This window comes from Dama dama, chromosome 25 (genome assembly GCF_033118175.1).
Source record: "Dama dama isolate Ldn47 chromosome 25, ASM3311817v1, whole genome shotgun sequence".
Taxonomy (NCBI): domain Eukaryota; kingdom Metazoa; phylum Chordata; class Mammalia; order Artiodactyla; family Cervidae; genus Dama; species Dama dama.
Genome location: NC_083705.1, coordinates 28188808 through 28216517, shown reverse-complemented (window position 1 = coordinate 28216517; position 27710 = coordinate 28188808). Strand labels below are relative to the sequence as shown.

At 39.1% G+C, this 27710-nt stretch overlaps 1 protein-coding gene across 3 annotated transcripts in view; it reads right to left on the bottom strand.

Moving 5' to 3' along the window:
- The window catches only part of PDE4D (phosphodiesterase 4D), an 801730-nt gene that overhangs the window by 102631 nt on the left and 671389 nt on the right, over positions 1 to 27710 (bottom strand). The window lies entirely within an intron of this gene.

Below are 27710 nucleotides of genomic sequence, written 5' to 3'. Positions count from 1 at the left end.
AGAATCTCTGATTTTCTTCTCTTTTCCAGTCTTGGAATGGTATGTGCACATGTATAGCATGCTGTAATGTAATTGATCATTTCCTTTCTATTTAATGCCCTTGACTGCTGGGTCCTTAAATTTTGGGACTGTCTTAATCTATTTTCCAATCTCCAAATTGAGTAAAATTCCAAAACACCCAATACATGTTTGCTAAATGGATCTCTTTCTACTGAAATTTATTTATTTATTTATTCATTCATTCATTCATTTGTTAATAAATCATTTATAAATGATTTATCATTTATAAATCATTTGCTAATAGTCATTTATGTGTTAGTTATAGGGAATGGGAAGATGAATTATATATCATCTGTAATTATGTATCACTCTGGCCCCAACAGAGCATCATTTTCTCTCTAATCATTTATGTGTGTAGGTTTTTGCTTCAAAAGAATAGCAGGGATTCCCCATAATATCATCTCTGCTCCTCACAGTTCTCAGACAATTGTAGATATTCAATCAGTATTTGTGGAATAGCCTTATTTTGCCTTTAGGGGATGCCTATTAATGTATAGTTGTATCAGAGGATCCTGCTGCTTGGAAACCCCAAGTGTTATACTTGATTGTGGCAAACTATAGATCTTCTGGCATAAATGTACTAAATGGGCTGGAGAAAGGATTTACAAGTTCCGGAAAGAAACAGAAGACTGTGCATCATTCCAGGCTATCAGCTTAGCTCTGAAGGTGATACTGATTTCTTCAAAATAAACAAACAATTTGTACTGAGTTCCAGTCAACATTACATATTAGCTTTACAATGCTTAGGGATTGTTTTTTAGAGATTAATTATTTCCATATTTATAGATAAAGAAGTCAAAGCCGTTAATCTAGGTTGATAGGTATGATTATAAAATCACTTTTAGTTCTGGCAGTTCTATCTCTTATTATTCATGGTAACACATTATCACTCTTTAAGAGTAAATAATCAGAAAAACATCACAACGAGCTAGCATTTATTAAGCATTTATGTTAGATAAGGTCAGTTTTAAGTACTTATAGGTACTAATTCATTGAATCCTCACAACAACTCTTATTATACCCATTTTATTACTGGAGAAACTGAGGCATAGAAGGCCCAAGTGATTTACCCAAGATAACTCAGCTGTTTAGCATGGCGCTGGAATGTAAGCACAGATAATCTGTACTTTTTACAATTGCATTACGCTGCCTATAAAAGAAGTACTGGACAAGTTGTTACAAAATCAATTCTTTAATCTTGAATTCGCCATACAAATAATAGTGAAATAGATTTAAGGATGTCATTCGATTGAGTTTCATTGTCCTTGCACTCTTTACAGCCTGTGAGGAGAAACCTTTATACAGTCTTTTATAAACTGAAAACTGTTATAAGTTCAAGGATTTTATACAGTACATTAAAATCATTTTAGACTCTGGAAAAAAAGAGTCTTCCAGAAAGTCCACACGAACACAGAAATGAGGCGAGACATGAGCACAGAATGTTCAAATTCTGCCACTAACCATATTAAGCTGCCTGTTTTATTGCTAAACCTAAGGGAGAGATTCGATGGGAGGAAAATAGGAAGCAAGAAGGCAGGAACCCTGGCTGTCTTGGGAAGAATATAAGTTATTTTCCTGATCAGTTTAAGAGCATTAAGAATTATTTATAAGGTAAATAGAGTTAAAGGGGTTTCAAGGAGTTAAACTATAAAAATACAAATTGTTAAAAATGATCAAAAACATCCGTAAAATCACATACAGTTTTATCATATATCTTTCTTTTAAAAAATTCATGTTCTAGGTAGTTGGTATTAGCAATCAGGTGATGAACACTGCTCATGTTTTATGTGTAGAACAGTTGACTTCATGTCTAATGCAGTTGGCATTAGCCTAGGAGTTATAAAACCTGAGTTCTGTGCTCATCTTGGGTCCATGCTGATTTCTCTATCTCTTCCAGTGACAAGGAGCATGGTGATGTCCTGGCCACCTCTCTATCTCCAAAGGATGCTCTGAAGATAGGTAAGACAATATAAAGCGCTTTACAAGATAAGCCAAACACAGACATATTGTCCTCAGAAGCCCTATTATTGTCTCTTTTATACACAAGAGCAACAACAAGGAGAAAAAAATCTCAAAGGCAGTCCCAAATTATAAAAATGTTGGGAAAGGATGCAAAACATTATAGGATAGGAAACAACAATAACACTGAATCCAAACTACTATTTGCATTCTATACTATAGATTCTCAGAAGGTTCCATCATGGAGTGCTCCAGAGTATTACAAGCCTTTCTGACTGACATGTTGTGGCACATATTTTATATGTGTGGCCTTTATTTCCCTAAAAAGTGCTTGAAATGCTTTTCAGAAAAGGCTTTTCTTGAAGAAGCATAACAACAACAGTAAGAAATTCAAATATATACTAAACACATGAAAGAGGGCTCACCCTAATTAGTAAGCAAGGGGATGCAATGACCTCATCATAGAGCTTCCTTGTGTGGCTGCTCAGACTCAGTCACGTTCAACTCTCTGCAACCCCATGGACTGTAACCCACCAGGCCCTTCTGTCCATGGGATTCTCCAGGCAAGCATACTGGAGTGGGTTGCCATTTCTTCTGGGAGATCTTCTGGACTCAGGAATCGAACCTGCGTCTCCTGCACTGGCAGGCGAATTCCTTACTACTGAGCCACCAGGGAAGCCCATAGAGACTCCATATTTGCAACAAATTAGAAAGTCTGACAATATTATGTGTTTTTGGCTAAGATGTGAAGCTACAGAAATTCTCATACACTTTCTATGCACTTTATCAAATACTTTCCCTCCTGTTGTAAAGTTATGCATGACCCAGGATTCCATTTCTTGTTATATTCCCCCACAGAAATGCATGCTTATATGCCTTAAGACAGCAGTCCCCAACCTTTCGGGCACCAGAGACCGGTTTGGTGGAAGACACTTTTTCCACAGATGGAGGAGGAGGACTCAGGATGCCTCTCACAAGGAGCATGCAATCTCTCACACGCACCGCTCACAGTAGCGTTCATGCTCCTACGCTCTCATGCCATCAGTGATCTGACAGGAGGCAGTGCTCAGGCAGTAACGTTGGTAATGGAGAGTGGTTGTAAACACAGATGAAGATTTTCTCTCTTGCCCACCGCTCACCTCCTGCTGTGCAGCCTGGTTCCTAACAGGCCTCGGACCAGTACTGGATTGTGGCCTGGGGCTGGGAACTCCTGCACTAAGGTACTTGTAAATTAATATTCACAATATTTTTCAACTGGAAATTTCCCAACTTCCTAACAAGAAAAGACTGAAGAAACAAATTATGATCGTGGTTACTTTACACAACAGGACACAATACAGTAATGAAAATGTGTGGTCCTCAGCCACATGCAACATTGACGAATCTTCCCTGGAAAACATTGTGTACAAGAAGCAAAAACATAAAAGTATCCACAAGATGAGTCCATTTGTATGAACACAAAAACACATTAAGTTGAAATCCTTTGTTTTGAGATGAATACATAAGTGGTAAACCATACCATAAAGAAAAGCAGTCAAAGGAAAACTTAGGACAGCGGTTATCTCTTTGGAGAGTTACAAGTGGGGTGCTTCAGAGGGACAATTAAAATAGGTGTTTACTTTAAAACTATTGGTTAAACTAACCAATTGGTTAGTTAACTATTGGTTAAACTATTGGTTTAACTCTTGGTTAAACTAAAACTGATGTTTTATGTACTTTCATGAATGTTCATTATATTCTACAATTTAAAAATTTACAAAGATACTTTGAAGCTCTAATAATCAAAGCATGTGGTATTGGAGAAGGAATAAACAGATCAATAGAACAGAACAGAGAGCCCCCAAATAGATCCATATAAATATAGCCAACTGATCTCTGACAGAGAAGCAGGATCCTTGACAAAGGCAATACAATAGAAAAAAAATGATTTTTTTTTTTTTTTCAACAAATGGCCCTGGGACAACTGGACACTTGAAAACAACAACAACAACAGTAATCTAGACAAACATTACACTCTTTGCAAAAACTAACTCAAAAATGAATAATAGATCTAAATATAAAACACAAACTATCAAATTCCTAGGATAGAACACAGGAGAAAATTGTGACCTTGGATTTCATCATGAGTTTTTAGATACAACACTAAAAGCATAATCCATGAAAGAAATACCTGATAAGCTAGACTTCATGAAAATTTAAAATTTCTGTTCTGTGATAGAAAATGTTAGGAGAACAAGAAGATAAGCCACAGACTGGGAAGAAAATATTTGCAAATAATACATCTGATAAAGAACTATTATTCAAAATATACAAAGAAATTTTAAAACTCAACAGTAATAAATTAAGCAAGCTGATTTAAAAATAGGTGAATTCTTTAAGAGGCAAAGAACTAAAGAACTAAACAGTCATTTCTCCAAAGAAGACAAACAGATGGCTAACAAACACATGAAAAGATGCTCAACATCACTCATTATCAGAGAAATGCAAATCAAAACCACAATGAGGTACCATCTCACTCCGGTCAGAATGGCTCCTATCAAAAAGTTTACAAACAATAAATGCTGGAGAGGGTGCGGAGAAAGAGGAACCCTCTTACACTGTTGGTGGGAATGCAAACTAGTACAGCCTCTATGGAGAACAGTGTGGAGATTCCCTAAAAAACTGGAAATAGAACTGCCATACGACCCAGCAATCCCACTGCTGGGGATACACACCGAGGAAACCAAACTTGAAAGAGACACATGTACCCCAATGTTCATCACAGCACTGTTTACAACAGCCAAAACACGGAAGCAACCTAGATGTCCATCAGCAGAAGAATGAATAAGAAAGTTGTTGTACATATACACAATGGAATATTACTCAGCTATTTAAAAAAATGCATTTGAATCAGTTCTAATGAAGTGGATGAAACTGGAGCCTATTATACAGAGTGAAGTAAGTCAGAAAGAAAAAACACCATACAGTATATTAATGCATATATATGGAATTTAGAAAGAAGGTAACGATGACCCTATATGCGAGACAGCAAAAGAGACATAGATGTAAAGAACAGACTGTTGGACTCTGTGGGAGAAGGCAAGAGTGCAATGATTTGAGAGAATAGCATTGAAACATGTATATTATCGTATGTGAAATAGATCGCCAGCCCAGGTTCGATGCATGAGGCAGGGTGCTCAGGACTGGTGCACTGGGATGACCCTGAGGGATGGGATGGGGAGAGAGGAAATCTTGTCAAAAAATAAATAAATAAATAAATAAACTAAAAATAGGTGAATTCCTTAAGAGGCAAATTTCATAAGAACAGGAAAAGCTGCTCTAGATATTTCATCAGGGAAATCCAAATTAGCAGAATGAGATACCACTACACACTTACAGAATGGCCCAGATCTGTAACTTCTGCAACACCCAATGCTGGTAAGGAGGCGGAGAAGCAACAGGAGCTCTCATTCATTGCTGGTGGGAATGCAAAATGGATCAGGTTTCTTACAAAACTAAACAGACTTTTACCACATGATCCAGCAATAGTGCTACTTAGTAGTTACCCACCAAAAGTTGAAAACTCATGCCCACACAAAACCCTCCATATGCATGTTTATCACAGTCTTATTCATAATTGCCAAAACCTGAAGACACTAAGCTACACTTCCGTAGCTGAATGATCAATGTGCTGTCCTTGGGCTTAGTAGCTCAGTTTTATCTGACTCTTTGCGACCCTGTGGACTGTGTCCCGCCAGGCTCCTCTGTCCATGGAATTCTCCAGGAAAGAATACTGGAGTGGCTTGCCATGGCCTCCTCTCGGGGATCTTCCCAACCCAGGAATCGAACCAGGGTCTCCTGCATTGCTAGCAGACTGTGGTATATTCAGACAATGGACTATTATCCAGTGTTAAAAAGAAACTAACTATCAAGCCATGAAAAGACATGGACGACTCTTAAATTTGTATTACTAAGTGAAAGAAACGTTAGTTGCTCAGTCGTGTCCAACTCTTTGCGATCCCATGGACTGTAGCCCTCCAGGCTCCTCTGTCCAGGGGTTCTCCAGAGAAGAACACTGGAGTGAGTAGCAATTCTCTTCTCCAGGGGATCTTCCTGATCAAGGGATCAATCCTGGGTCTCCTGCATTGCAGGCAGATTCTTTACCATCTAAGCCGCTAGAAAAGTCCCTGGCGAAAGAAGCCAATGTTAAAAGGTTACATGCTGTATGACTCTAGCTATATGATATTCTGGAAAAGACAAAAACTATAGAGACAGTGAAAAGATCAGTGGGTTGACAATGAGGGAAGGGAGGGAAGGAAGGCATAATGGTGGAACGTAGGTTCCATAATGGTGGAACGCAGGATTTTTAGGGCAGTGAAAATATTGTGTATGATACTATAATGGAAGATACGTGCCATTATACATTTCTCCAAACCCAACAGTGAGCTCTAATGTAAATCAAGGACTTTGGGTGTAATTATGTGTCCGGTGTATGTTCATTGATGGTAACAAATGTACCACTCAGTTGGGGGTGGGTTGATAATGGGAAGGCTATGCATGTATGGGGGTAGGGAATACATGGGAAATCTCTACCTTCCAGTCAGTTCTGCTGTGAACCTGAAACTGATCTAAAAAAATAAAGTCTTATTTAAAATAAAATAAGAAAAAAATAAAAAGATCAAAACCTGAACACCTGTGGGTTCTTGGAAGGTCACAAAATTTTTACAAAGCCTAAAAAGATTAATTTGTGGAAACTTTCAGTTCTATTTCATCTGCATAAGCGCTGATGAAAATCACTTGGTGAATAATTTAGAAGTTCAACATAAAGAGCCTCCTTAAATAATATGTACTTATGAAAGGAAAAACCCCAAAGTCAAAATTGAAAAACATTAGTAAGGGAAAGAACTGAAGACTTTTCTCTCCAAAAGTGCCAAGCAAGTCTGGTTTAATTGAAATTGATGGCAAAGACAACAGAGTACACTTAATTGAATTTTAATCTTAATGATCTCTAGGCCATGTTTGAAACATAAACATGCATGTAAGAGTTGTTCAAGATGTAGGACATATATATGTTTTCATAATTCAAAAGCATACTTTGCTTATGAATCTCTTTTAACAAGCTTTGGCGGGGGATTCTTTTCTTCCAGATGTTTGGTGTTGTATAGATGCAACCTCCATCTCTCTGCAAATGATTTAAAACACAGTTCTAAAGATTGTATTTATTTTACAAAATGGTAAGAGGACAGAATTCTAATAGATTGTCTATAGGTTTGCAAAATGATGAGTGTGTGTGTGTGTGTGTGTGTGTGCATGCGCGCGCACACTCAGTTGTGTCTGACTCTTTGTAATCCAATGGACTGTAGCCCACTAGGCTCCTCTTCCCATGGGATTTTCTAGGGAAGAATACTGGGTTGGGTTGCCATTTCCTCCTCCAGGAGAAAATAATGAGAACTTAAGTCTTTTAAAGTCTTAACGGGTAGTGTCTATTCATCTGAAAAAGGTTCTCTTAATAGTTTCCAAACCTGAAAGAATTTTTTAGTTCTAAAACAATATTAAATAGGCTAATTATTAAGTTTGCTTAAAAGAAAGCCTCCTAAATCATAAATATGAAAAGCATTTTTTTTCAAATGCATTTTCATTTAAAATCCTTGTTTTAAGCAATTTATAGAAGGCAAGATAGTTTGGTGGTTGAGAGGATGATCTCTGAAGTTGGATTTGGATTTAAATCCCAGCTCTACCGTTTACTGACTTAGACAAGTCATATGACCACTCCCTGCCTCAGTGACTACATCCTGGTACTCTTACAAGGACGGAAAGAAATATCCTATGTAAAGAACTTTTTGCAAAGCTCCAAGCACGTAATGAGTCCTCAAGAAATGTTACCTATCATCAGCAACAGCACGTTCTAGAATCTTGCTGTGCTTCCATCCAACTTGCTTGATCACTTATTTTCTATTATAAAGTGCTCTTTTAGCCACCTTCCTCCACAGCTATGGTTTCCCAGAATTTCTAGCCAAGATGCTTGAAACCATACATGCTTATCTTTTCCTTCTCTTTCTGATACCTCACTAAAATGAAAGGGGGGGGGGGTGTAAAAACACACAAATCCACAAAGGCATAGATAATGAGAGAAAAGAGATCATCAAAGGAGAAATTACAACTGATTTTTAGGAAGAAAAGAGTGGATAGAGAAGTAGAAACTGCCTTAGCACAATGGAGAAAATAATGACAGAGAGCAAATTCCAAGAGAAAGTGAATCAACACATTCTGCCCAAACCAGAGTGGTGGAGCTCAGAGTCAGTAGCACTAAGGCAGGTTGGAGTTTAGCGAGATTCTGCAAGTTTTAAATTATATGGAGACTTTGGATCCTAACTAAGTATTTCCCTCTCCTCTCCTCTCTTAGAGATTGAATCTTTCTTTTCTGGAGAAAATAAACTAGACAGGTATCAAAGTGAAGATGTCAGGTACTGTGGCAAACAGGGTGAAATTCAAGGTTGAAATACAGGTGCTTAATTGACAAGTTCCCAGTAAGATACCCAACTTCTTTATAAGCTATGTTCCCCAAACAGTCAGGTATATGCCTTCAAGTGAATGAATATTTCTCAGGCAGAATTGGAAAATCTCATTATAATGACACTGAAGAACTGCCCAAATAATAACCCAACTGAACAAATAGTCGTGCTATAGTGAAATTCTGCAGTTGACAAGCCCCATCCATGTTCACAAAACTTTGGTGGTGCATTAGTTGTTGTCATCATCATTGTTCTTTGTGTGTGTGTGTGTGTGTGTAAAAGAGAGAGAGACAGACAGACAGACCTTTGAATATGAATGGACAGCCTCTTGAGGAAGTTATCCAGAATGAAGAAGAGAAACTAATATAAGCAGACCACATCAATTAAGTATAAAAATCCATAGGAAACAGAAACAGAGGAAAACCTCTCAAGAGCTATTATTTGTGTAGAAAGACAATACATTCCTGACATAAGAATAGATGCTATTAAAAAGGCAGCAGCAGAGGGTAAGAGAGCACAGAAGTTGGAAAAAATAACCCAAATGAAAATTTCAATAGAAAGGCTGGAAGATACATTTTAAGAAGTTTCTAGAAGGTATAACAAAACATCAAAGAGAAAAAAAAGAAGAAGAAGAAAGTGAGGAAATTCAAGGATCTGATCTAAGAGGTCCAACATTCAGCTAACAAGAATTTCAGGGAGAGAAAACAGAGAAGGTAAAATTAATGATGAACTAAGAAAAGAAACTAAGAAAAGAAAACAAATTCAGAATTTAAAGACCCATGTCTGGAGTGAAAAGTGTGTGCCCAGGACAACGGATGAAGACCCAGACCAAGACAATTGATCATGAAATGTAGAGACATCAGGGATGAATAGAAGTTCACAAAATTTTTACAAAGAAAAATAGGCTTTGAATGTACACTGGGACATCACTAATGTTAGAAAACAATAGAAGGATGCTTGCAAAATGTTGAGAAACTTTATTTGTAACCTGTAATTCAATTACACTTAAACCATGCCTGAGGTGCCTGAGGGTTCAGACGAAAGGCTGGTGGAAACTAGTAGTAACACAAAGGATTCCCAAAGAGGAAATCTCAGAAGCCAGGTTTTATGTTCAACTTAGAAATAAATCTTGAAACACAGGAATGAATAATGGGTACTCTTAGCACTTTTCTGAAACTCTCGAGTCCTGTGACAATTTCTGTTCTGCTAACAGCACTGGGTCAAGGTCTCAAGAGGCTGAGCAAAGTGATGAACTCTGCCCAACTTTGTGCTTTTAAAAAAGTGTACCATTATTTCCACACAGCTGATAACTCTGAAAGGATGGGTCAGTGAGCAGTATGCAGTAATCAATGAAAGTCCAATACCCATCCTAAAGTCAGTTTTGCTTAGACTTTGTATATTACCACCAAATTTTGTAGGTCATTAAAAAAAATTAACAAAGAATGACCTTTTGCTAGTAACTAATAACCCAGCATTCAGCACCCTCCTATGACAAAGTAGAGAAGTGTTGTTGTTGTTTTTTTTAATTTTTATGCTTACTAAGTTACAATGGAAACAGTGTATTTACAGTCCCATAAAATGGTGCTTTTAGATGATAATTCTTACCAAAAGAGAATGGGACAAAAAAAACTAAGACAAAAACAGAAACCCTTCTTGGTATTCTAGTATTCTTTTACAAAGAATCCAGGTTATCACAGTAATTGATTCCCACTTTTACACTAGGGATATTACTATACTAAATGGCTAAAGGATAAACTTAGGTAACAGTAGAGCTATAGTTCTTTCAGAAATTAGATAACTAAATAGCTATCTATGCCAAGAAAGCTGAACATATCTATTATACCCTCTCATTATTTCTGGCCACCTACTAGCAGTCAGGAAACTTGGGTAACCACTTTCTTCTGATATCACTTCAAGTCTACTCCTGAGTTCTTTTGGTATTATCTCAGCTGCCAGGAAAAAAAAAAAGAAGAAAACTCTTTCTTTACTACATATACAAGTTCCCTTCCCTTTAATTTTCCAAGCCATTTTTATAAAGGGCTAAGACTGATAATAATAGATTAATAAAAGTGAAACAGACTAATGAACGTGCCTACTTAAAACAAGGAGAGTTTCCATAAACTAAACCTGGAACAGCATCCACTCCAAGCTGTTGAATCGGCTATTCGAGGGGTTCTCAACTCACTCCTGATGAGAAGTGATTGCTTTTTATTTCCCTCAAATGCTTTTTACTCATTTCACAAACATTACTTGTGAATCATGTGCAAAGCACTGTGCTAACTGTAGAGGCAAGTAAGGATAAAAAACATCTAGCATTTTCCTTCAAGATGGAGATAGGCAATGTGTGGAGTCTAATGTAGGAGAATCTACAGAGGAAGCTGATGAACAGGAGGGGCTGGAGAGAGTAAGGTTGAGGAACTGAGTTGTACACAGAGGTAGGCCCTAGCGAGGGTTAACTTGATAATTAGTGGAATGTGGTTTGTTTACCCTACTTCCTTTGCCTGGCAATGCTTTTGAGCTATAAATGGACATAATTGGCCTAGAGTCCAGGCATGTAGTAAGACTTCAGAATTCACTAGTTAACTGTGATTGACCTGTCAAGAAGTCCATACACAATGAGAAGTTGCTGTCTCGTCAAGAGACCGGCCTGTATCGCTAGTGAGCAATTGGTCATTACGGATGCTCAACATTCAGTTTTCCTTTCCTTGGAAAACAACAGCCTGATTCCCTTCAGGGAACCTCCTCATTGTTAGATGGGATCACTGTGATGGGTTCACCATAGGATCTATAACCTTTTTGTATGGGAGCTGCTAGAGCAGCTTTCTTTCTCTGCTGGATGAAAAACCTGGAAAGAGGTGGCTGTAGGATTCTGACACTGGTGCTATCCCCAGGCATATGAAAAATGGGAATGAAACCCAAAATGGCAAGAGTTCTGATAACAGGACTTACAGACTAACTAAACCTCATAAACAGGTTGAATCCAAATGGTTCTCATACTTTACCTATAACCTCATGGAACTCCATTAAGTGGGAAAAATGAAGCCATCAAGACACACATACACACACACACACACACACACACACACACACACACACACAGGAGAAATGCATCCAGGACATTTCACTAAGTGTGAAAACAAGTGTGTAACAATTGCTTAGCAGTATGTGATAGGTTGAGAAGTCAAATGTTGCTTTTTAAATTTATTAGAGAATATTTGGAAGGGAATGGAAGAAAGAGAGTTCACTATCAGTGAGGGGAAGCACTTCAGCAAATGTAATGTAAGACTGAAGATTAGATTTTAAAAAAGGAAATTCTCTCCCTCTGAAAGTGGATATGGAACTGAAAAATGACAAGGGTTGTGATTATTGACACAAGCAAGTCAACAAGCAAAACCAAGCAAACAGGAAAACTTTAAGATGAGAAAACTGAAGCAATTCTTCTGATACTCTAAAACACAGCTTTAAGAGACTATGTGGGTTACATCTTCTGACTGGTAATACGTCATGTTGGTACTTTTATTTAAACCACAGCAACGTCTGTCTTCCTAAAAACAGTTCCTGTACTCTAGAAAAGTACAATATGATATTTCAGACTAGTACTGGGTTAACAGAGCTGTAACAGATTTTCAAAACACCTGCATACTAGATTTCACAAATATCACATCCCTCCTAACACCTCTACTCTGAACGTAAATGAAAACAAATCACAACAAAGCACAGTCATTGAAGAACACCATTACCTGCAAATTATAATCTGAGAAAGAGCACCATTGAAGCAAAACTTAAAAAAAAAAAAATCATATAATTATCTTTGGAGAGAATTTTTTTCCTTACATATAAATTTTCTTCCCCATGAGCATGCACAAAAGTAACCTATGAGCATTCATGGGGTTTCTTTTTAAGTCTTTGCCTGCTTGCTTTAAAGAACAGAGGAGAAGAATCTGCTTAAAAGCAAATACACTGATAAATGTTTACCGATAAAATCTTCCAGATGGGACTACTTTCAAGGAAGGTCAATTACAAGCCTCATGTCTCTCCTTTTAATGATATCCTTTAATGATCCCCTTCCTCTCCCAGAAAATTAAATCACAAAAACAACTTAGGCTGAGAATGACCCAGTAATCCTCATAATCACATTGCAATGACAGACAAGGAGATCAAAGCACAGGTGTACCGAAAACTAGAGGTTTCCATTCTATTAAAATCTGAACTTGCTACAAACTAAAATCAAAAGTACTTTTAGCTCTCCGCATCCCAGAAACTTTCAATATTTTAAAAATTATGTAGTTTCCTTGATTAATAAACTTCCCTTGATTTTCTCCATCCCAGTTTGTACCAAACACTGGCAATTCTTTACATATTATGGCTATGTTTTCATAAATTCAACAATTAATTAATGCTATATATTTGGTGAATTATGTTGTACCTCCTAGCACCAAAACCCTCAGGTTTATTATAAGCTATTATCTCCAATGTTGCAAAGAGAGAATTTAGTGATGGAAAATTATATAAAATAACTCAATACCAATACATTAATTAGAAACTGAATTAGGTGACTAGTAAGTGCTTTCAATGAGAGAGGTTTATTTTTGTCTCATAAGAAGAAAATGCTGAGGTAAGCCAGGCTGAATAATGATATCATTTTTACCAGAGAACTAGGCTCCTATTATTTTTTGCTCTATAATCTTTAAGATATGCCATCTTCTCTCAAGACCATTCAGGTTGCAAGATGGCCACAAGTGCTCCAACCATCACATGAACCCTCCCAAATCAATACTAGGAAGAGGAACAAGGGTGAAAGGGAATATTTCTGGGCAGGTGCTCATTTTGCTTACATTTCATTAGCTACACTTATTTCTAAAGGGGATAAGAAATGTTGTCTTTTGGCTGGGAAAATGCCACCCAATATAATTAAGAGTCATTTGTAACCGTAATTATATTGATCATCAACTGAACAAATCTGTTGAGGATATTTAGTTAGCACTAGCAGTCTCCGCTGGGCTTCCCTGGTAGCTCAGCTGGTAAAGAATCCACCTGCGATGTAGGAGACCTGAGTCCGATCTCTGGGTTGGGAAGATCCCCTGGAGGAGGGCATGGCAACCCACTCTAGTATTCTTGCCTGGGGAATACCCACGGTCAGAGGAGCCTGGCGGGCTACAGTCCATGGGTTCGCAAAGAGCTGCACACGACTGGGCAACTAAGTGCACACAGCAGTCTCTGCCACACTATAGAATCGCTGATTTCTCAATTTCCAGTGGAATTTGGTCTGTTTCCTTGCTTACAATAGAAAAACTGAAAACAGAAAGATGAAAAAGTCTTCCCCAAACTGCAGAACCAGTTAGCCAGAGAAGTAGGAGCAGAATTCAGACACTTGGTCTATCAGTAAAGATCTGATCCTTTGCTAACAAAGCAAACTCCAATGAGGTTAGCCCAGGAAATTCAGCTAACCAGCATGAATAATAACACGTCTTAATACCTGGGCCAAGCCCGGTGACTCACACGGCAGGCTTTATGGTCATAACTGCTCACAAGCTGTAACATCCACCTTCTTTGGTTATAAAGTGAGAATCACCATATTTACCACAAGTCATATACATGTTTACATGATCACTAAATTACCAAGAAAATGAGAGCTGTGCTGTATAATGTGACAGTTATTGTTTGTAGGAGAGCAGAATGCTCTAAATCTGTGGGCAAAAATTGGAACTTGAACTTCATGAGTGGACTCCAGATCTTTCGTGATGGTGGCTTTTTAAGCACACACACAAACACGTTATTATGGCATCTCCTGAAACTGACATTCTCAAAATAGTGTCTGCCACTATACAAAGGAGGTTTGAATGTTCTGAGGCCGTTTTTTCTTTTAAGCTATTGCTCTAATCTTATTTCTTCCTCAACCCCAGTCATCACTTCCTTACACTCTGCGCCCAACAGCATTCCCAACCAAACACAATCACGACGGTCAAGTCATTACTGCACGCTTTCTTCAGCACTTTGAACTACATAATTAGGCTCCTGCTCTCATGCTTTATTTGTTTTAAGTCTTAAGCATGTTGAAAGCAGGGTCTCTACCATCTTTATTTTCCATAACACTCAGCATATGGTAAAGATTCCAATTTTCTTTCACAATGCCACCATGCTTAGAACATTTCAATGCTCTCCCACACTGGCCTCCCTCCCTGTTTCCAGTGGCTTTGCTGATCATTTTTTTCTCAGTCCCATTCACCACCTGTTCTGCTGAGGTCATCTAAGTTAGCGGTCCCCGACCTTTCTGGCACCAGGGACTGATTTTGTGGAAGACAATTTTTCCATGGACTGGGGAGGGGGATGGTTTGGGGATGACTGATGCACATTATATTTATTGTGCATGTTAGTTCTATTATTATATCAGCTCCAATCCAGGTATTCAGGCATTAGACCCCTGACCTAAGTAATTTCTCAAAAATACAGAACATAGCAAGCCATACTATATTTGGTGGTGCACCAATATCTGTAAATATAAATTAAAACAATTTAGAAGGTGGCTCCCACCTGAATTCACACTTAATCTTATTCCTTGCCATCCATCTGTTTGCAGCAAAGGTCACTAGCTATTCAGCAACAATCATCTCTTTTTCCACATGTCTGTAACTTTATAATGCTGTTCCCACTGTCTGAAATGACCTTCTTTATTTATGGAGAGATTCCAAATGGCCTCTAAGGTGTAAGTCAATTACTATCTACATGAGGTATATCCAGCATTTCCTAGAAGACAGGGAAGCATCGTCAGCAACTTGCGTATATCTCTACAAGCACTTCCATTATTACACCTGGTCTATCGACTCCGGAAAACTCTCTGAATGTAAGGGTTGTGTTATTTCATTTCGCTGTGGGTCCCGGTTCTTGACACACAGGAGATACTCAGTAGTCTACTAAATGAAAAGATGTCAGTTTCCCTAACTAGACTTGAATCATTTTCTTGTGGGTCCACCTGCTTGTCATAATAGATTTAGTCTCATTTGATTCTATATGCACACAGGGTAATACTTAGATTGCAAATACTATCACATCTCTTGTTTTTCCAGTTAATCTCAGGAGCCTTTCAGCAGGAAATCTGGTCTCCTGCTTGTTGGTTATTCAGTCTAATGTAGACCCTTGCTTCTAAACCTCAGGTGGAGAGATGATCGCAATTAGCATGAAGGCTTCTGCTACTACTACGTGGTATCACAGCTGAACACTGGTCTTGTTAAGTCCTGTGTCCTGCTGGTTCAGGCCTCCACTGGCTTCTAGAATGGATCAGCCCCAAACTTCAAGACTGTTACTCTTTGATTTTAACTCTTGCTTAAATAAAAAGCAACCCTCATCATCAACCTTAGGTCATGGCCTGGAACAGGCGGTCCAGGTTTCCCCTTCATCATGGCGCGTTAATGCCTTCAGGACCTGCTATATCAGATAGCAGTATTATCTCCTCTGACTAGAGACCACATGACCCCATTTTAATGTGTTTCCCTTACTTCTCATTTCACAAAGTTGAGGGTTCAGGCTCTTTTCTCCAGTAGACTCCCAAAGTTCTTAGGTAATTTGGTTTGCACTCTCCTTAAACATTACCAAGAAGAGGAGCAAGTTTTAAGGAAACGGAGATCTTGTCACACTCTTTCTCTAAGGAAAGAGATACCTGGAGGCCTAATGTTTACATAACTAAGGGACTTTACTCAGTGATATTTTTCCAAAATTAATAAATGAACCCCTAAGAGATTTTCCAGTAATAGGCTGAGTACAAGATAGATTTAGAATTTCTGTCTCTCAAGTCATCCTCTTACATACACATGCAGATGCTTACTGAAATGAACAGTCATTTTTCCCAAGTCCTTTTTCCTTACGAACAGTAATTTATGACCATACAGACAAGAATTAGAACAGTTGAGCAACCCTTGTCTTAATTGCCCTTTCCTGAGTGGCCAAGGAAGCGGTGAGTCTCATAACTATTTTTTAAAAGGTACATGGCCCCACTAATCTAATAAGGCAAAAAAGAGATTCATTCCATAGTGAAGATCTGGCATTCCAGGGTCAATCTGGAGTAGCAGAGGACAAATACAATAACAATAAATTTCAATTAGATGACAAAGTCAGCCATAGATCACTGTGCCAGCAGTGTCTTTTCTACTAAGAACTGGGAAAGGTAAGTTTAAAATCCATCTTGTGCTCAAAGAAAATGCACCACAATCCTAATGTATCTACCCAGTTGAGCTTTATATAATATAGTCCAGGGGAGATTATCCCAAACTGAGGTCTAATTTACTGAACTGCCGAGATTTAAAAAGTGCATTCTTTTTTTCACAATTTTGATGTCTCTAAAATCCAAGTGTGTTTTACAATTAACGGCATTTTGGATTTGACAGATTAGTGAGTTAAACGTTTTCACTTAAGTGAAAAAATCTAAAAACGCAAAAATGGAAAACCTAAAAGTTGTCCAAATATCGAGGTCCCAACCCCAGAATTAGGATGTGACTTTCTTAGCATATTAAAGCGAGACACAGACAAGAGCAGCAGGTGAAGGTGAATTAGAGGAAAGTATTGGGTTGGTCAAAAAGATCTTTTGGGTTTTTCCATATTACAGAAAAAAACCCAAACAAACTTTTTGGCCAGCCTCATAGTTCTCAAAGGGAGCTCTCCATCTAGCAATCCACCAATATCAGCAGCATCTGAGAACTTGTTAGAAATGCAGTATTCTCAGCACCCACTCCAGAGGTACTGAATCATACTCTTTGGAGTATAAAGCCTCACAATCTGGGTTTTAATAAAATCTCTGGGCAGTAACCCAATGGCATGGCTACCAAAAGGAGGGAAGATTCTAAGACCCAACACAGGGAGGGACTTTTTCCAAGTCCCTCTGTGTCTGGGTTCTGACTCCATATGCATGAAAGCAGCTTCTAGGTAGGCAACTGTCTTCCAGGCAGATGAATTACAAGGATAGAATTAACTGATCAGAATTAACTACAGTACCCTGTCTACTTAGTAATGTTTCTCACTATCAATTACTTAACTAGTGACCTTGTTTTTGTACGAAGTTCTTGAGTTCTGAGTATCAGTAACAACACTCAATCTAATGGATTCTGAGAAAATAAAAATTCTGAACCTGGGAAACTAAAGATCAGTCCAGAAATTTGAGTATACTATGAAGACATTACCCAGAAGTGCCCACTATGTATTCAAGCCATTTCAATGAACTATGCACCAAGTCAAAAGAAGTGCAGAATGAAGGGCAGTGAGGTCAAGACTGCAAACTGGCAGTCTTCCAGCCAGAGGTGGCCCACTGATGTGGTTTGGCCCACACACAGTGTTTAGAAATTGGGAAATTTCACATAAAATTTTGGAATTCTTCCTGTCTTAAAAAAGCTAAAGATTTGACATTAGGGAACCCACATCCTGGCACTTCAGAAAGAGTCTGCAGCTAAGCAGAAATTGCTTCTTTCAGATGGACTAGTCCCTTTAGTTTGCCACAGTCTCCACCCCTCCTTACTGTCCGACAGCTGCCCAGACCAGGTGACGTCATTTTACATCACCTGCCTGACCCTTTATGCATTTGAGTTTGAGGATCCCTGATCCATATAAAGAGTTTTCATGAAATAAATAATTGAGATGATTTGAAAAAAATACATTATTCAGAAATTTAACTTTACTTTAGAGCTATGTGTGCATATGTGTGGACAAGGGTGTAGACACTAGTTATTTTAAAAACAGACAAAATATCAAGGGCAAAGGTTGTTGTGATAGAGGAAAGAGTACTGGACTGGGACTCTAATATTTTTACTGAACATAAAGTTATCCCTGAGCCTGTTTAGATATCCGTTGTGTAGGAGTGATAATATCTACCACATTGGTTCATTGTGATGATTATATTAGATAATGTATGTTCAAATTCATGACATGCTACAGACCCTCAAAAGTCTTTGTTGAACTAAAATTTGGTTGTGTTTCATTATCTGTGTTTTACTTCACAAATTATTTCTAGCACAGATAAAACATTTGGGGGAAAATTCAAAATTGACCCTTCAAAAGCCTTACACTGCAATGAGAGAAAGGGATGAACATTATTGACTATAAACTATAAACCATGCACATGTACCATGTTGGGTACTTTATATAGATTGTCCCCTTACGGCAATACTTATACCTACTTAGCATTATCCCTCTTTGGCACATTAAAAACCAGGGCTCAGAAAGTTTAGGTAATCTATCCAAAGTCATCTAGCAGGTGTTAACACCCAGGGTCCGTCTTAACTCCAAAGTCTTTCCCTATGAGCTTGGTTACAAGCTTGGAACACTAGTTTAAAAAAAAAAAAAAGCAACTTTTCTTCTACTCCTTCTCAAACTACTGAATCAGACTGGAAGAGGAACAGCCTGGGGATCTGCAAGTTCTATCAGAGCCTCAGATAATTCTTAATAATAGCAAAGAAACACTACTCAGAGAAAGCTGACCAACAGTCAAAGTAAGCAGAGAGAGTTGCTTCTTTGCATTATTCCTCATGGAAAGAAGGAGGGGAGGGAGGGAGGGAGGAAAAGGACCTGGGAGCCAAGGTCTCCCCGTTTGCAGGATTATAAGAAGTACTTTCTAGATGGGTGTTTTCTTTCTAACTGCACCCAGGTTGTTGAATGCAAACACAAGGAGCCAGCCAACAGGAAACCCAGCCTGCCACTGCAGAGGAGCAGAGCACTTTGAACTACAGGCATCTTGTACACCCAAATTACATGCTGTGATACACATAGTATTTGAGCTGTTCCGCAATACAGAAGCCAATTATTCTTGGCACACACTTCTATGGTGCTATCCAAATCACCATGCCTCACATGTGGAATGGTGCCACATCAAATGCACCAAGCCATAAATTCCCTAAACTCTTAGAGATGAAAGTTGAATGTTGGAGAGAAAGAGTGTTTGGTACACATACCATGTAGCAGAAAAGATATTTAATTTGATGCTGCTAGATCTATTATGAAAAACTGGGATAGCAAAATCCTGCTTTAGAAAATTTTCAGATTATGAACTGAATTTTTCCAATGTAATTCAGCATAAGCATTGCATTTTCCAGTTTCAGTGAAGTTACTTATTCTATAGCATTCATCTTAAAATACTTAATTTTCCAGTCTCTCCTGGTCAATATTTTCAAATACACTAGAGAAGCACAGACACTAAAAGAAAGAGCAGAGGCAGGAGGTACCAGAAAGTTCTGTTAGGAATCACAGAAACTCTACACATGTCCTGAATAGTAGTGCTTTTTAATAATCAGACCAATTAACTGACTTACTCTCCTACTCCTAGACCCTTGCAAAATCCAAAGATAAGAGATTTAATCAAACTGTTAGGTGATATTAAAATAGAAATCCTATGATAATTATTAGTGGAATTGCAGAAAATTTGAAAAACAGGAAAATGAGACACTAGATGTACCAGTTCTAGGCTTCTTAAGCTTTAATGTGCTTAGGCATCTCCTAGGAATCTTGTTAAAATGCAGGCTCTGATTTAACAGATCTGCATTTCTGAGTCTCTCATGAGTGTCCAGCTGATGCTCACACTCTGGTCCAGGAACCACAAGAGGGTCCACCAAGTTTGAAAGTTTATGTTGGTGAAGTTGCCAGAGAGAGGACAGAGAATCTTGGGTAGAAGGTTTGTAACATAATGTTAATGTTAACTAGAATTGTAATGCAAAGATGAAAGATAGAGTGAAGGGTTTATGTAAATGTCCAATTGCTCCAGAAGAAATTGGTTGTGTATGAAGTAGAAAAATAATCTTATTTTTTAATTAATAAGAGAGGCATTTAAGAGGATAAATATATTTACAATCACTATATAATTGGAGTTCTTAAACTTTAAAAACATTATGACTGGATTAACTCTCCAGAAAAATGCAGATAATGAATGTGTACTCACATTTCTATATGTAATTTCAGAAAATTCATTGAGCTTTCTTCTGAACTATCATGTGGGCCCACAGGTTACAAGTTAAGACTACTAATCCAAAAAAAAAAAAAGACTACTAATCCACACAGTTGGGGCAGGGGAAAAATCTATAGTTTGAGAGTAATAGAGGGCAACTTCAAACCTGCTATGTATTTGATTGAAGATAGTATTGTATAAAGACTGACAGCTGGTCAACCATGTCCATAAAATATAAATTGGTGGAAATGTATATTTTTTCCAAGGTAAGACTCAAAGCTTCTTTGTGATAGGCAAGAGGAAGGCACCATATAAAGAAATTAAGTATATATTGGATTGGCTAAAAAGTTCATTTGGGTTTTTCAGTAAGATGTTATCAGGGTCGTCCCTGGTGGCTCTGTGGTAAAGAATCTGCCTGCCAGTGGAGGAGACATGGGAGACATGAGTTCGACCCTTGGGTTGGGAAGATCCCTGGAGGAGGAAATGGCAACCAGTATTCTTGCCTGGAAAACCCTATGGACAGAGGAGCCTGGTGGGCTACAGTCCATGGGGTGGTGAAGAGCCAAACACAACTTAACAACTAAAACAAATACTATTTTGAAAAAGTACACAGCAAAAAATACAGATATATGAGAACCACTGTCTAGAAAAGGGACTTTTAAAGATATAAAGAGCAACTGTTGTTTTATGCTGGTGTTCCAATATGGTTTTTCACTTTAATAGTTTTAAGCCTCTCACCACTTGTCTTCTTATACTAGTGAGAAATTATAAATATGTAGGGTTGTCATGTAAAAGGCATAGAAAGGCAGTTTATTTTTTCTAAACTTATTGATCACCTAATCTTAGATAAGCAGCTTAGAACCTAGAAAGGGAGCTACACCTGTGTGTGTGCATGTGTGTGTTCACAAAACTCTATGTCAAGGCATGATATAAAACACAGACACCACTGTAGTGCTGGAGAACTCTTGAGAGTCCCTTGGACAGCAAGGAGATGAAACCAGGCAATCTTAAAGGAAATCAGCCATGAATACTCATTGAAAGGACTGATACGAAGCTGAAGCTCCAATACTTAGGCCACCTGATCCGAAGAGCCAACTCACTGGAAAAGACCCTGATGCTGGGAAAGGTTGAGGACAGGAGAAGGGGGCAACAGAGGATAAGATGGTCAGATAGCATCACTGACTCAATGGGCATGAGTTTGAGCAAACTCTGGGAGATAGTGAAGGACAGGGAAGCCTGGTGAGCTGCAGTCTATGAGGTCACAAGGAGGCAGACATGACTAAGAATCGTTGCCTAATCAATATACATTCATTAAAACCTCTATGTGCCATGCATTATTTTAGTTATCGGGTATAGTGGTAGATAAACAAACATAGTTCCTTCTTTCATGGGCAAGTTAGTCAGTAGAGCATAACAACAGCAAAATAGGTACAAAGGATGGTTCCATTTCATTTGCGATAAATTCTGGGAAGGAAAGGCATGAGTACCATGAAAAGCCATAAGGAGACTTCATTTGAATATGCAGCATTGAAATGTGGATGCCAAGTTAGGGCAAATCCAAAGCCATAGAAGTAGGTCTTTAGAGCGTTACCAGACTTGCTGGCCTGCCAAGGGCTAGCAGAGGAGGACAGCAGGAGGTGCTGAAGGAGCAAAGGGGCCTAGGTTGGGCTGAAGCTCTATCTAGTCCTAAAGCCAGAGGCGGAGACTAGGACATGCCTTTAGCCTGTTGGGCTCAGCGTTCAGCACTTTGACAACTCTTGGCCTGGTGGTCTGGAGGAAAGAGTGCAAGGGGCAACATTTAAGTGGCTCCCTTAGAGTCAAAAAATGGACAAAACAAAGTTATCTACCATATTTCAGGGTCAAACTATGAGATCGATCTAGAGTTATGCAAAATTATCTGCAAGAGACACCCAAGTCAGATCCAGAGAGTGGCTGGTTGAGGGCACTAGTTTTGTTGCATGTGGAGAAAGAACACTCCCATTCAAGGGAGGGTGGTGGTGGTGTTTAGTTGCTCATCTTTTGTAACCCCATGGACTGCAACCCCCCAGACTTCTCTGTCAACGGGATTTCCCCAGCAAGAATACTATAGTGGGTTACCATTTCATCCTCCACGGGATCTTCCAGACCCAAGGACTGAACCTGTGTCTTCTGCATTGTAGGTGTATTCTTTACCACTGAGTCACCTGGAAAGCCCTCAAAGGAGCGTGGTTAACAGGTAAATCAGAGGAGACTTGACATGCACTGCCCTTAGAGATAGGAAGCGCCTGTGTGGACCCAGGAGTGAGCCTGCCCTCCTAAAAAGACCATCTCTCCTGCTCACCTGGAGGGCCTAGCTCCTCAGAAACAGGAGAGAGTAAACTCTTTGATCACAGGTAACTCTGCTTATTCCAAATCCACACTATGCAGGCATTTGGCGTTTCTGAACTTACCTACAGAGAGACAATGTTTGCACTGGTGGGGCCAAAACATTTTGTAGCTTTTTAAGGAATCAACTGATTTTCTAGCTTTAAGGCTCTGTGGGCTTTGGAGGTGAGCATCATCATTTCCAAGGAGCACAAAATCACATTTCTAAGACTGCATGGTTGATGTGCAAACCCTGAAGTGCGGTGAGTTCACCAAGGAAAATACTGCTCGGTAAGGATCTGTGTGGGTGGCTGACTGTTCCTCCTGAGGCAATACTCCCAGATAATCTGCCCCCGACACACACATCACTTTCCATGTAAAATTCCTACAAGGGGAGTGGCTCTAGCAGCTCTGCAGCCTACAGCAGCTCACTTCTGCTGAACACTGCCCATGTACCAGGCAGGGTGACGAGCACCATGTGGATTACCTTGTTTAATCCTCCTACTAAGGGTGCTGCTATTATTATCCCTCTTTTCCGACTATGGAAACTGAGGTTAGGAGGCATGAGTTGTCACGAGTAGTGATGACAGAGCTGGGATTCAGAGCAGTGTGACTCAAGAGCTGGCACCTTGAACCAATACAAGATATTGCCTCCTACCAACGCCAAAGTACCAAGGAGGGTTGTCCAGAAATGCATTCTTTTCCAAATTCTAGCTTGAAAAGTTTGTTTTCTTTTTCATTTTTTTTTTTTTTTTTAGTTTGGTTTTGCTGGGTCTTAGCTGTATCATGTGAAATCTTTAGTTGTGGCATGTGGGATCTAGTTCCCTGACGAGGGATCAAACTCAGGCCCCCCTGCATTGGGAGGGTGGTCTTAACCACTGGACAACCAGGCAAGTCCCATGAAAAGTTTCTTTAAAGAGAGAAAGGAGATCAAAGGATCTCTACCTGTATACTTTGCTGATCCAGACACCTTTCTTGGTGTCACACGGGGCTTGGACGTTTTCTCCTCTGGGTTCACCCAAATCAGAGAGAAGTGGCTTAGCTTTCTAGCCACAACTCATCTTTTCTCCTGGCTTTTCTTTTTGTTCTCAGAGAGGATGGCTCTGCATATTTTATTTATTTACTTATTTTTTCATTTATTTTTATTAGTTGGAGGCTAATTACTTTACAATATTGTGGTGGTTTTTGTCATACATTGACATGAATCAGCCATGGATTTACATGTATTCCCCATCCCGATCCCCCCTCCCACCTCCCTCGGCTCTGCATATTTTAAATTTGTTTCAATTTGGCTCCTTCTGACCTATGACTGAGCAAGCATGAGGCTACAACTAGAGGAAGGTTGGCAAAATGTGGGCTTATACTTAGGGAACTTTCTCTAGTTTCTTAAGCTTCCCTGGTAGCTCAGTTGGTTGGTAAAGAATCCCACCTCCAAAGCAGAAGACCTGGATTCAATCCCTGGGTCGGGAAGATACCCTGAAGAAGGAAATGGCTACCCACTGCAGTATTCTTGCCTGGAAAATCCCATGGAGAGAAGAGCCTGGAGGGCCACAGTCCCTGGGGTCACAAGAGTCGGACATGACTTAAGAGAGTAAACCACTAAACCAAAGTGAGATTAAAAAGCTCCTTAGGAGCACACTTTTTGATATGCTCTCAGGTGATAACTGTCCTCCTAGGTGTCTCCTATTAGTGTAAGTGCCCTAACACAGGATTGACCATTGACACAAACATCAATCAGCATTATTTTTCAAATAATGTCTTTCATTTAAAATACTAAGAGTGACCTATTTGAATGTGTTCTCATTTTTCTATCCTTAATCCAGAGGGAATTAGGCTTCCAGAGACCAAGACCACAACTTTCAGGCATCAAAGGGCTGATGTCCCTGCTGTGCCTAATCTCCTAGTGACACTCTTGACTGGGGACATGGATTTGGCAGTGAGAACAATGCTCTTAATGGGAAACCAATGAAGCCATATCATCTCTGTTAGAGACAGTGAGTAGGGTGATTACTGATTTATTCAAGAGCGTAATGAGCAACTGCTATGACCAAAGTACTGTTCTATATGTATCTGTACCAGTGAACCCAACAGGCAAAGATCTGTGTCCACAAGGAACTCACAGTCTAATGGGAACAGATGCTAAATAATAAATGCAGTAAATTATATGTTAGAATGAAAGACATGGTATGAAAACAAACAAACATACAAATAGTAGAGCCGGGACTGGGAATAGGGGAAACTCAAGATGCAGGTAAAAATAAGATGGTCATGGCTGACTTCATGGGGAAGATAAGACTTGAGCACAAATCTGAGGAAAATTAGGGAGTTGGCTGTGGGAGTGGTTACTGGGGCGGGGTGGGGGGAAGAGCATTTCATACAGCAAACTCTTAAGATGCATGTGTACCTGATGTGCCTGAACATCAGCAAGGAGGCTGGTGTGGCTGCAGCTGAGTAAATGAGGGAGAAGTATGGGAAAGAAGGCCAGAGATGAAAGAAGTACCAAGTCAGGTTGGACATGGTAAGCCGTGACAAGCACTTTAATTCTGATGGAAATGGGGGGTCATGGCAAGTTTGTGAGCAGAAGAATGGCATGATACCATCTGCATGGGCTGTTGTCTTAAGACTGCTGTGCAGCAAGGGTAGAAGAGAATGATCTATTACGAGGCCACAGAAGGCCTCCAGGCCAGAGAAGATGGTGGCTTGCAACAGGGAAGAAATTAGAAGTGGTGAAATGAACTTGGGTTCTGGGTGTGTTTTGACTGTAGGGATTTCAGGACCCCCTGATGGACTGGAAATGAGATGTGACAGAAAGAAGACACATAAGGATATCCCCAAACTTTGGTCTGAGCAAGAGAGATGGGGAAGCTATGATTAGAGCAAATTTAGAGGAGGCTAGAGAAATCTGGAGATTTTTCCAACCTCCTCCCAGTGTGAGAAATCCCTCCCCTCCCTTCCCTCCCTCCCCCATCCTTTCTTTCCTTCCTCCCTTCCCTTCATCCTTCTTTTATTCCTTCCACCCCCTCTTCCTCTTTATTTCCTTCCTTCCATGTGTATCTACAACCGCCAGACATTATACTTTGAAATACAACAGGCACAACATATCCTCACCAGCAAACAGAATGTGAATGACAGAACAAGGCAGTGAGGGGGACTTGAAAGCAGGGGAGGAAAAAAAAAAAAAACAAAAGCAGGGGACCTCTTTCATTCTATCCCCCACCTCTTATAAATTTAGCTTCCGATACTAGCAGATTGGAAGAAGTCATGATTTTTAAACCATAATTTGGAAAATGCAGCAATATTTCCATTTTGAGTGTACTTAGAAAATTATTCTAAACCTGAAATTTGTTGTTGCTTAAAGTCACTAAATTGTGTCTGACTCTTGCAACCCCATGGACTGTAGCCCGCCAGGCTCATCTGTCCATGGGATTGTCTAGGCAAGAATACTGGAGTGGGTTGCTGTTTCCTTCTCCAGGGGATCTTCCCGATCCAGGGATCAAACCCACGTCTCCTGCACTGCAGGTGGATTTTTTTACTGCTGAGTCACAAGAGGAGTGGGGTATATATATTTTTGCCTACTGTATTATCAAAAACAAACTGGAATAACCATCGATAATAAATGAAACATTCATTATTATCTCATAGAAATGGTATCTTTTTTGTTTCTCTCTTTACTATCCATTAAAGATTTTGAGAACTCAACCAGCTATATTATTTATTAGTTTTATTCTAAGAAATGGACTACTAAATGGTACACTCCAGTAGAAAGGATGCCCTAGGGTAAAACAAAAGGCAGATTAGCATTACTGTCAGGAGACTGATCTCTGGAACAGACTGCCCAAGTTTGACTCCAGACGCTTGTGAATTACCTATGTGTCCCTGGGCTAGTTACTTAACCTCTCTGCATTTCAGTTTCTACAACTATAAAATAAGAAAAATAATTTATCCAACTTCACAGATTTATGGTGAGGATTTTGCAAAGTCCTTAGAACTGTGGGGCACACAAAAAGCACTCAACTGATGGCATTACTTATTGAGCATAATTAGGCTAATCTTACTGCTACTATCATCTAACAAGGAATTCTCTCCTCCTTTTCAGGGAGCTTATTTTCATACTGGATGTTATATGCTTTTTTCTTTTTCATTTTCAATCATTTATTCCCTAGGGAAAAAGCAAGAAAGTTGACAAAGATGATATAAATGGTTAATACTATTGATAAATAACATTATTGGCAAGAATATGAACTTCAAAAACCATTTTGAAGAAGTATATTTTGAAGCAGAAGAAAGTTCAAGAATTTTTTTAGACATAGAAAACAAACTTATGGTTACCAGAGGGGAAATGTGGGAGTGGGGGATGGATAAATTAGGGATCAGGGAAGATCCTCTGGAGAAGGGATAGGCTACCCACTCCAGAATTCTGGCCTGGAGAATTCCATGGACTGAGTCGCAGGGTCAGACATGGCTGAGTGACCTTCACTTTCACTTTTATTTTGGGAGTAACATATACACACTACTGTATAAAAACAGACATGCAACAAGGACCTATGTATAGCACAGGGGACTATACTCTATACTTTGTAATGACCTATATGTGCAAAGGGCTTCCCTGTAGGCTCAGACGGTAAAGAATCTGCCTGCAGTGCAGGAGACCTGCGTTCAATTTCTGGGTTGGAACCATCTCATGGAGAAGGGAATACTCCAATATTCTTGCCTGGATAATTACATGGAGAAAGGAGCCTGGTGAGCTATCGTCCACAGGGTTGCAAAGAGTCAGACACAATTGAGTGACTAACACTTTCACTTTCATATGTGAAAAGAATCTGAAAAAAACATATATGTGTATGTATATATATTCACTTTGCTATACACCTGAAACTAGCACAACATTGTAAATCAATTATACTTCAATTAAAATATATAAATAAAAAAGATTTTTTTTATTA